Below are 9,044 nucleotides of genomic sequence, written 5' to 3' on the forward strand. Positions count from 1 at the left end.
TTTGAAATCGGGTCCCCAAAGCAATTTGTGTTTAGCCTGGTATAGATAATCCTTTGTCAGCGATTTTTATCAAAGCATCACCAGTGCATTGAGCTTTAACTTCTTTGTTCTTCCAGCATTTTGCCAAATCCCTCTTTGCTGCAGCAAAGTTTGATTAACTCATAATAGCCAAGTTATGCCTCTTCCTGCAAACCTGCTTAAGATCAAAGCTGATAATAAATATCCATGTACCCACCCCCCACTGTTTATGAGTTGTTCACTGATAGCGTGTCCTCAATACTAAATTATTTTGAGGTTCTGGCATCACCACCTACCACAATTCTGTGGAGGGCCTGCCCCCTTTGGGATTTTGAGAGTGCCATCATTGCCAGCATGCCCCTCCCTGCCTTTTCTATAGAGTTTGTATCTAGAGATAAACAGAGGTGTCCCACCAGTCACACAGGGTAAGGCAGCTGCCTCAAGCAGCACCCAAGCGAAGCGGCACTGAGCAGGACAAGGAAGCCACTGACCCACTGGTTCTTTCCATGCTTTCCTTCAAAACCAGGCACTGAAGCTCACTCATCTTGGCTCAGATACTTCTGTCATTAGAAGATAAACATCTATAGACAACATCTCTCTTGAGAGGTATTTGATCCATGTATTTTCTTCTGTCGAGAGTTGGATAGCTCAGTTGGGAGAGCATGAGACTCTTAATCTCAGGACCATGGGTTCAAGTTCTACATTGGGCAAAAGATTCCTGCATTGCGGGGAATTTGGACTAGATGGCGTTCAAGGTGCCTTCCAACTTCTACAATTCTATGATTCTATGTTTCTGCCAGGTCTCCCTGCATTTTCATTGACTCATTCTTCCCTGCCCTTGACCCTTTGGGGTGATTCATTGTGAACCAGAAGCTGTTCAGCTCCTGTCAACTTTTCCCCAAGGGTAAGTTTCAAAGCTGCTCTGCCGCAGCCTCACTGCTATTTAAAACTAAACAGAATTACAAAATGGCACAGCAGGCGTGACCAGGTGAGCAGATGGCTGTCAGTCTTAAACATCAGTAGGATGTCATGAGGAACTGAGCAGCTGATCAGACTTGGGTACTAGCCACTCATAAGCAGGACGAGAGAAACTGATTTGCTTTTGCACACAAGAAACAGCAAAGGAAACTCACAGACAAAAAGAACTACCAGAGTCCAGGTAACAAGTATGTTCACTTGCTTTTACAGACTCATTGCCTTTGCTTGCCATTATCACTGTGATTGAAGGGTTCTGTGTGGGATGATGTCGACTAAGACTGCTGGAGGCTTTCATGGAAACACTGCTAAAATGTGTATTTGTGTCTTTTTAATACAGATTGGACAACCAGTATATTTTCAATCTGTCAGTTTGACTGCTCTCTTCTTCCCTTCTTCCCTGTAACCCTTTAATGACCTGTACAGGTTCTTCCAGGTACCTAATTCAAACAAGTGAGTTATGGATTAAACACATGCGTTACAAAGTGAAATTTCATTCAGAGCTGATTATTTGATTCCCTTTTTTATTTTTACAGCTAAAATTCTGGGGTTTATTTGTTTCATTTTCCATTCTACTCTGCTTCACTATTGGTAGGAATGTCTGCTTATAGGCCCCTGTCATCACCATCACCACCAACCTCACCACTATCATAACCATTATTATTATTATTATTATTATTATTATTATTATTATTATTCTTATTAATTTCCATACTGCCTTTTCCATGGGAGTCTAGGATGATGAACAACACAGGAAAAACAATCGATACAATAAAAGTATCTAAAAATACATTTATAAATACACACACATGCACGCACACACACACACACACACACACACAATGTTAGATACTGAAATTTCAGTTGACATTCATGCCTCAAAAGCCTGGATGAACAGATTTGTCTTCAGTTTCTGTCTAAATGTCATCCACATGGGAGATGGATACAACTCCCTGGGGAGAGCGTTCCACAACTCATAAATTCTCTCCTTTTGTTGCAGACATGCTAAACAGAGACCAGGTCCTTGTGACCCTCCAAATATTGTTGGACTCATCAGCTACAGCCAGCATGGCCAACGGTTAGAGATGATGGAGTGTTAAGGATGATGGGAGTTGTTGTCCAACAACACCTCTAGAGGGCCACAGGTCCCACACACGAGGAACTAATATAATACAAGACATCAGAAAGAGTAAACTAACAGAACTGCTCAAGGCTCTGATAAAATTATCTGACTTACCGTAATATTGCTGTCAAAATTAGCCTTGGGTCATTGCAGTCTGAGAAAGATTTATTAGAATGTGTTAAATCACCACAGAAGGCCACCATTAGTGGAGACACTGTAAAGCAGTACCTTCACATTTCCACAACCATAGGTCCCCTAGAAGGCTATAATTCAAATGTGATTATACTTTGGCTGAAGAAAAAGCAATGGAATCCTCAAACTGGTACTAAATCAAAAGAACAGGGATGCTTTAAAATTTATTCTTTGAAAAAAATCAATTACAATATATTGCCTAAACTTTTTTAAAAAATGTTGGTGTTAACATATTACTTACTAGTCTATTTTCAATATATTACAGCTATTTGATGGGATGCAATGCTTAAAAGGGTACTTTGCATCTCAAAGTTTGAGTGCCAGGCCTAATATGGGGTCTAATTAGCTGAAAGGAGTGAAGCATACTTTTAACTCTAGAAATTTAAACACATGTATTCTAAAGAGAAACAATTCAGATTACTCAGCAGGGGTAGGCAACCTAAGGGCTGTGTGACAATCTCCTTCTCAATCCGGCCTGCGTATGGTCCGGGAATCAGCATGTTTTTACATGAGCAGAATGTGTCCTTTTATTTAAAATGCATCTCTGGATTATTTGTGGGGCCTGCCTGGTGTTTTTACATGAGTAGAATGTGTGCTTTTATTTAAAATGCATTTGCGGGGCATAGGAATTCGTTCAACCCCCCCCCCCCCAAAAAAAAATATAGTCCAGCCCACCACATGGTCTGAGGGACGGTGGACCAGCCCATGGCTGAAAAAGGTTGCTGACCCCTGGATTACTGCATCTGTGGTAGCAGCCTGGAAGTTTTATAAGCTCTGTGTGAGGTCAGGGAGAAAGGGGTCTGAATAATGTAGGGTACAAATTGCTGCAGGAGCTATCTCAGGGCTCTGCAGTAGTAGTCAGCTCATTCCTCTGTCTTGCACATGCACGTTATACAAGCAAAATAGCCTTCTGATTGAGAAATGCTCACTCCTACACATGGATGATGTAGAAATTAAATTTGTATGCACATTTAAGGGCACATACCTATTTTGCCATTTCTGAACCAATACGCAAATTGAAACACAGCCACGTTTTGAAATTTGCATTTCTTTGAATTTTGCAACACAATTCTCCAACCAAGTAATGTGTACAAAAATACAAATAATAAGGTAAAGTGTGCATAAAAATGAGACTATTACTAAAAAATGTATTAGAGGAAGTGGCTTTGCAAAAATATGTATATTAGGCAAAACTGCACTGTGTACATGAGAAGAAGTTTGCCTAAAATGCTGATGATGAGGACGTAAAAAATAATAATGCAAACTGATGTGAAATCTGGATAACTGAACTTAAGGGCAGAAAAATGAAAAATTTAGAGAAAGCAAAGTTGATAGATTTGCTCATTCCTGCACACTTACATGCAAATATACAGGTGTGCTAACTGTCCTGCATATATCAGATTTTTCATTCTGTATCCCCCCCCCCAAAGTATGGAAGGGAACGGTACAGCTATAAGACAGATGGAGTAATAAAACATAATTATTGACATTGTTGTTCTCTGTGTGAGCAGATATGTATTCTGGTCATAATATGAATAATTTACTCTTCTATTTGAATTTCTGATGAACAAAAGCTGAACACTGCCTTCCAAACAAATGCTTTATTCAGCTGCAATCCTTCCTCACTTACTGCCTCTGCAACATACAAACAAATTTAACTTTTTGTTTGGTACTGGAAATAACTGGTAAAAGTGGTTTTAAGTCAACATATGCCATTTTTCCTCCTTTTTTAAAGTCAGTATGTGTACTACAGGAGGTGTGGTTATAATGTATAATGGAATCTGATGGACTGCAGTTTCCAAAGTGGACTCTTGTTCTGATCTGGCTAGTGCAGATCAGGTGAGTCTGCTTTGGAGTCGGAGTTCATAAGAATCCACTCCCACTCCACATCCCATCACTCTGTTAAGACAGGTTTCCCACACTAATAGCAGGACGTGGCCCAGAGCACTATGGAAGGTGAAATCCTTGCAGGGGCTCTTCCTATTCTGTCACTTGGGCTGTGTGATGGGAGGGAAGGGGGGGGAGCCCCTCTCTGCCCTTTCTGGTTGTGTAAGTGTCACAAAGCATGTTCAGAGCACACTCCCTCTCCTCAAGTAATCCAGGGAATTGCAGTTTGTTAAGAATTATCAGAACTGTAGCTTTGTGAAGAGTAAACTAGAGTTCCCAGGACTCTTTTGAGGGGGAAGGGATATGCTTTGAATATGTTTTAAAGGCATGGTGTATACACAGCCTCTGTTGCTCCTGCTGCACCAAGAGAAGGGAAGGGAAGAGATGGTTAGGGTTAAGAGCTTGGGTGTGAGAGTGTGAACACAACATAGATAGAGCAGTGCACAAGCCTTCCAAGATTTTCAGGTTGGTTCCAGGCATGTTTCCATGATTTCTACCCATGAGGGATTGGATGGTGATGAAAAAATCTTAAGCCAAATCTTTGGAAGACGCAGTCATCTCTAGTTCTTATGCAGCACAAGTGATAATGGATAGTTAATGGGAGTTAATGGGGATAATGGGCACTGCAGTGCAGCAATGACAAGAGGGCAACAGGTTTCCCACCGCTGGCATCAGTGGATGATGAAATCATGGTATTGAACTCGACAAAGTAATGTTTGTAGGCTGCATCAAAATGGACTAATAAAAGGCCTAGTAGCTTTAAGGGAACCATTTGCATGTCACTTATTAGTCAGATCTCTATAAATTAAAACCCATTACGCTTAATGTTATTCTGCAATCGCTCTGGAAACTACTAATCTTGACCTCTTTTGATTTCAGCTGCCGTTTGGATATTTCTAGGTCAAGCTGCCCCAGGGATCTTAAGAAGAACCAAAGTCAAAGCAAAGCTGTCAGACACAAATGAACAATTGCTGGCAAGATAGGACAATCCATGTTCCATGAAACGAGAGATGAATGAACAACCAACAAGAATAAATAATCTATAGGAGACAATGTAATCCAGAGATAAGTGAGTTAGCAAGTTGATTTAGAGGGGGCAATTCTCATTTTAAACCCACGAGGTCTTGCTTCTGAAAATCAAGCAGTTAATAATAATTTATAATAATTTAATAATAATTTATTATTTATACCCTGCCCATCTGGCTGGGTTTCCCCATAAAACTGTGTGCTGCTAAGAAGAAATAGTGAGAATAGCAAAGGTTGTGGGAAATCAAATACACTTCTGCCATAAACTGGTAAATTGAATTGTGACTAGAATTGTGCCACCCTAACATGGTGCAAATGTACACTCAAAACAGCAGCATTGAAACACTATGGACAATATGGTCTGCGTAAATAAAACAAGCTTTGAGAGCTGATGTTGCTGGAGCCAAATCCTGATGGGTGCAGTCATCCCACCCACCCTTCCTTAGTTGCCAATCCTAGAGACAAAAGAGGGCATGGACGAGCAGTATATGTGACAATAGCAGCTGACCATTTTGCAATTGATACAGAATGAGGTTCTGCCCCTCACTTGATTCTCAAAGTGGATCTACTTCAAAATTAGTTTTTGACCAGGAAGGCGGAGCTATCAAATTCTAAACAGGAATTCAGATGTGAAGAAAAATTCACTTTAATTTAATTCCAGGTGGCCACAGTCAACAGTTACCTGAGCAACCTGAGTTAAGTTGGCATAAGATGCAACCAACTATGTCTGCTTGATTGACAGGAGAAGAATCCATTTCTTATTGCTGCTTAAAATAATGAACTGTCACGCTTCGGGAATTCTGACTGAATAGTTTTTGTTGTGGACAACATTTTATGTTGCAATGAAAGGTAGCTAGACTCAGATGTCCACATAATGATTAAAAACATCCCTGTCTACATCAAATGAGGCCTAGAAATCACTTGATCTCTCTCTCTCTCTCTCAACAGTTTGCACTGATAGATATCTACTCTGCAGCTGATGAAGAAAGAGGCAGGTGTCAACTTACATAATGAATTCCTGTGAGGTAGCCACCATGTAGAGCCGGTCCGAACACCCAGTACCACCTAATTTAGAGTCCTGTATGCATAATAAAACTATCAGAAATCAGTGTAATGAAATGAAAATAAAAAGCTGTTCACCCACAAATATAGTAAACATGCTATGAGCAAGCCATTTCGCTGCTGGTTCAAGAACTCTGTATGTGCCCTGGAGACTCTGTTTGCACATTGACTGGTACTTTATCAAAGTGAAATGATTTCAGCCTGCCTGTAAGCTGGAGCAACATTATTGCATACTAAACGTTTCTAGTCAATCATTAAAATTAGCTTGAACCTAAATGTTAGCTAGAAAATGAATATTAAGTGTTCAGTTAATATGGCCACGGGACCAGAAGCATAATAAAGATGAGGAAAATTGGTGTCTCACAATTTTAAAATGTGTTTGATTAAACAAATTAATTTTGTAGAGTGCTTTGAAAATGAACAGTGCGGTGTAATTGCTTTGCATTATGATAATGAGGTTTGCTAACTTATCGACAGCTCCGTTTATTATATAGCACAAAAGGCCTACAATACAGTAATGTGCTGATAATGCTCAATATCAAATAGTGCTGAACTTTTCCTTCTTCTTTTCTCCCTTTCCCCTCACCAAAAATGCCATGCAGATCCAGTCAAATCAGATGGCTCTTCTTGATCAGCCTGGTTAATTTGCTCTAACAACGCCATTGCATTATCATTGTAAATCAGGTCACTGAAAAATATGGGAATTGTAAAATGTGATACTAGATTCTTTGATACTAGATTGCACAAGTGGCAGTATGGGGGAAATATATGGGTAGGTTAGTACCTGCATTCTGTTTCTCCAACTGAAAGGTTATTTGATATGACCTTTTTCACAAGTTTAAAATGTAATGTTTATTTTTTTTTGGGGGGGGGGGGTTGTAAATAAAGATGAGATGACTATTCTAAAGGGAAGCAATTAAATAGGAGCTCCCCTGCTCAAACACAGCAGCCACAATTCCCACAGCCCACCTATGAATTTCTCAAGTGAGACATTTTATCTCTAGGAAGGCAGGAGGGTTATAAAGCAGCACATAATTCCCAACTAGTAGCTGAGGTCATGGTGTGACATCACCACTCACCTGATCTCTGGTTGGTTACTGGGAGTTAGAGGGGGAGGGGCAAGGTCAGCACGGTACAAACGCATCAGTGGGAGCATCAAATTGGCACTGCGAGTGCATTTGCACCATGTCAACCTTGCCACCTTTTCACCTCCCCCTATCTACTTTCTTCTAAGAAGCAGTGATGCGACTGACTGGAGGTCAGACCATGCTGTCTGCTACTGTTCCCAGCACAGTGGCAGAAAGGGATTCTCAGGGCTGTTTCTTGATGGGAAATGATTCACACAGGCTCTGTTCTTGCTGGAGATTATGCGGCTTGGTAGTTCCAGCCCAAGACATTCTGCATCCTGAGGCAAGGACAAGATGTTTCTCCCCCTTCTCATTCCACATGCAAAATCCATCAGGCAGCTGAATCTTACTTTCTTTGACACTGGCATTGGGTCAGCATTTTCTGCTTAGGGAGGACAGAGTAGGCACACACAGCTCTGTCCTCCAGTATCTCACTGCCATTCCCTTGTCTCAGCATCTGCTGCCTGAACTAGGTTCTTCACTGTGCCGGCTCAGGCCCTATGAAAACCAAACCTTTTCTATTCAAGTAACTAAAACAAATGAAGACTTTAGGTAATTGCATTCAAAAGCATTTTCAGTCACCTGAGATATTGTTATATGATAAACATAATTTGTTGAGCAAGAATAACCTTCTTAACTTTTAGCAAATTAAATGCTGGTGATTGAGCAAATGGAAACAGAGGTCGTCTGCCCCCCCCCACCACCACATACACAGTTGAAGCTCTTTCTCATGAGTACCCAAGAGGAAGGAGTCTGCAATTATCGGCCTAACGTGTGTGGCTTGCAAAAACGTTTTCTTTGAGTTTATATTCTAGCCTCTCAGGAGACACAGGAAGGAGCTGTGGAAAACTTAGAGTTTCTATCTATTATTCTCTCAAATAGGTCCATTAGGAAATCTTCTCTAGTGAGTGGTGATCTTTTTTAATTTTTAAAAATACTACTATTATTGCATTCATACAGCCCTCCTTGTTATTTCTTTCATTATATGCAGTCTGTTCATTGCCTTTTAAAAAAGCTCTTTATCCACTTTGATTAGATAATTTCTCCATTATTTAAGGTTTGCTGTAGTGTTGTGAAGAGGAGTCTTTATCCTATTTCTTGCACACTGGGATCTGAAATCATTAGTTCGTCTTCTACTACAATGATGGTTTCCTCTGCCCTCCTATCCTCCTACCCTTGCTCTTTTCTCTTCTCGTATTGCTTTTCCGGCTTTGAATAAAAATGAATGAGACCAATCCCATCCATAAGTTATGCCTGTTGGGCAGCATAGAATCACTGCCAAGCCCCCTGTTTCAGAAGACCACAGCAGGCAGGAAAATATGTGCCACACAATGATATTTGCACATGGGGCAAAATGTGTGTGTGTGTTGCAGTGTGTGTTTGGGTGAGTGGGAGGAAGGGAGAGCAGAGAACTGAATCTTAGGAATTACATCCATAACTAATTCCTCCTTTTTGCAATGACAACAGCACACTATCAGCAATCAGCCAAATGATCAAAAGACTTGTTAGGGTAAAGGTGGCTGGGTGGAATGAAAAGCACCCCGAAGCTAGCAGTTACCGGAGACTGCTGTTCCTTGCACCATTTCTGCAGGTTGCCTAAATCACAGTCCTGCCTCAGATGTGGGCACAGGCGT

General features: G+C 40.8%; 1 long non-coding RNA gene across 1 annotated transcript; it reads left to right on the forward strand.

The window, feature by feature from the left end:
• The first annotated feature begins 824 nt into the window (after positions 1–824).
• LOC117049380 lies at positions 825–6,254 on the forward strand. The gene is made up of 3 exons (XR_004426980.1): positions 825–922; positions 5,075–5,264; positions 6,170–6,254. It is a non-coding gene; the product is annotated as an uncharacterized LOC117049380 (long non-coding RNA).
• The last annotated feature ends 2,790 nt before the right edge of the window (positions 6,255–9,044 follow it).

The sequence above is a fragment of the Lacerta agilis genome, chromosome 7 (assembly GCF_009819535.1).
Source record: "Lacerta agilis isolate rLacAgi1 chromosome 7, rLacAgi1.pri, whole genome shotgun sequence".
NCBI classification, from domain to species: Eukaryota; Metazoa; Chordata; class Lepidosauria; order Squamata; family Lacertidae; genus Lacerta; species Lacerta agilis.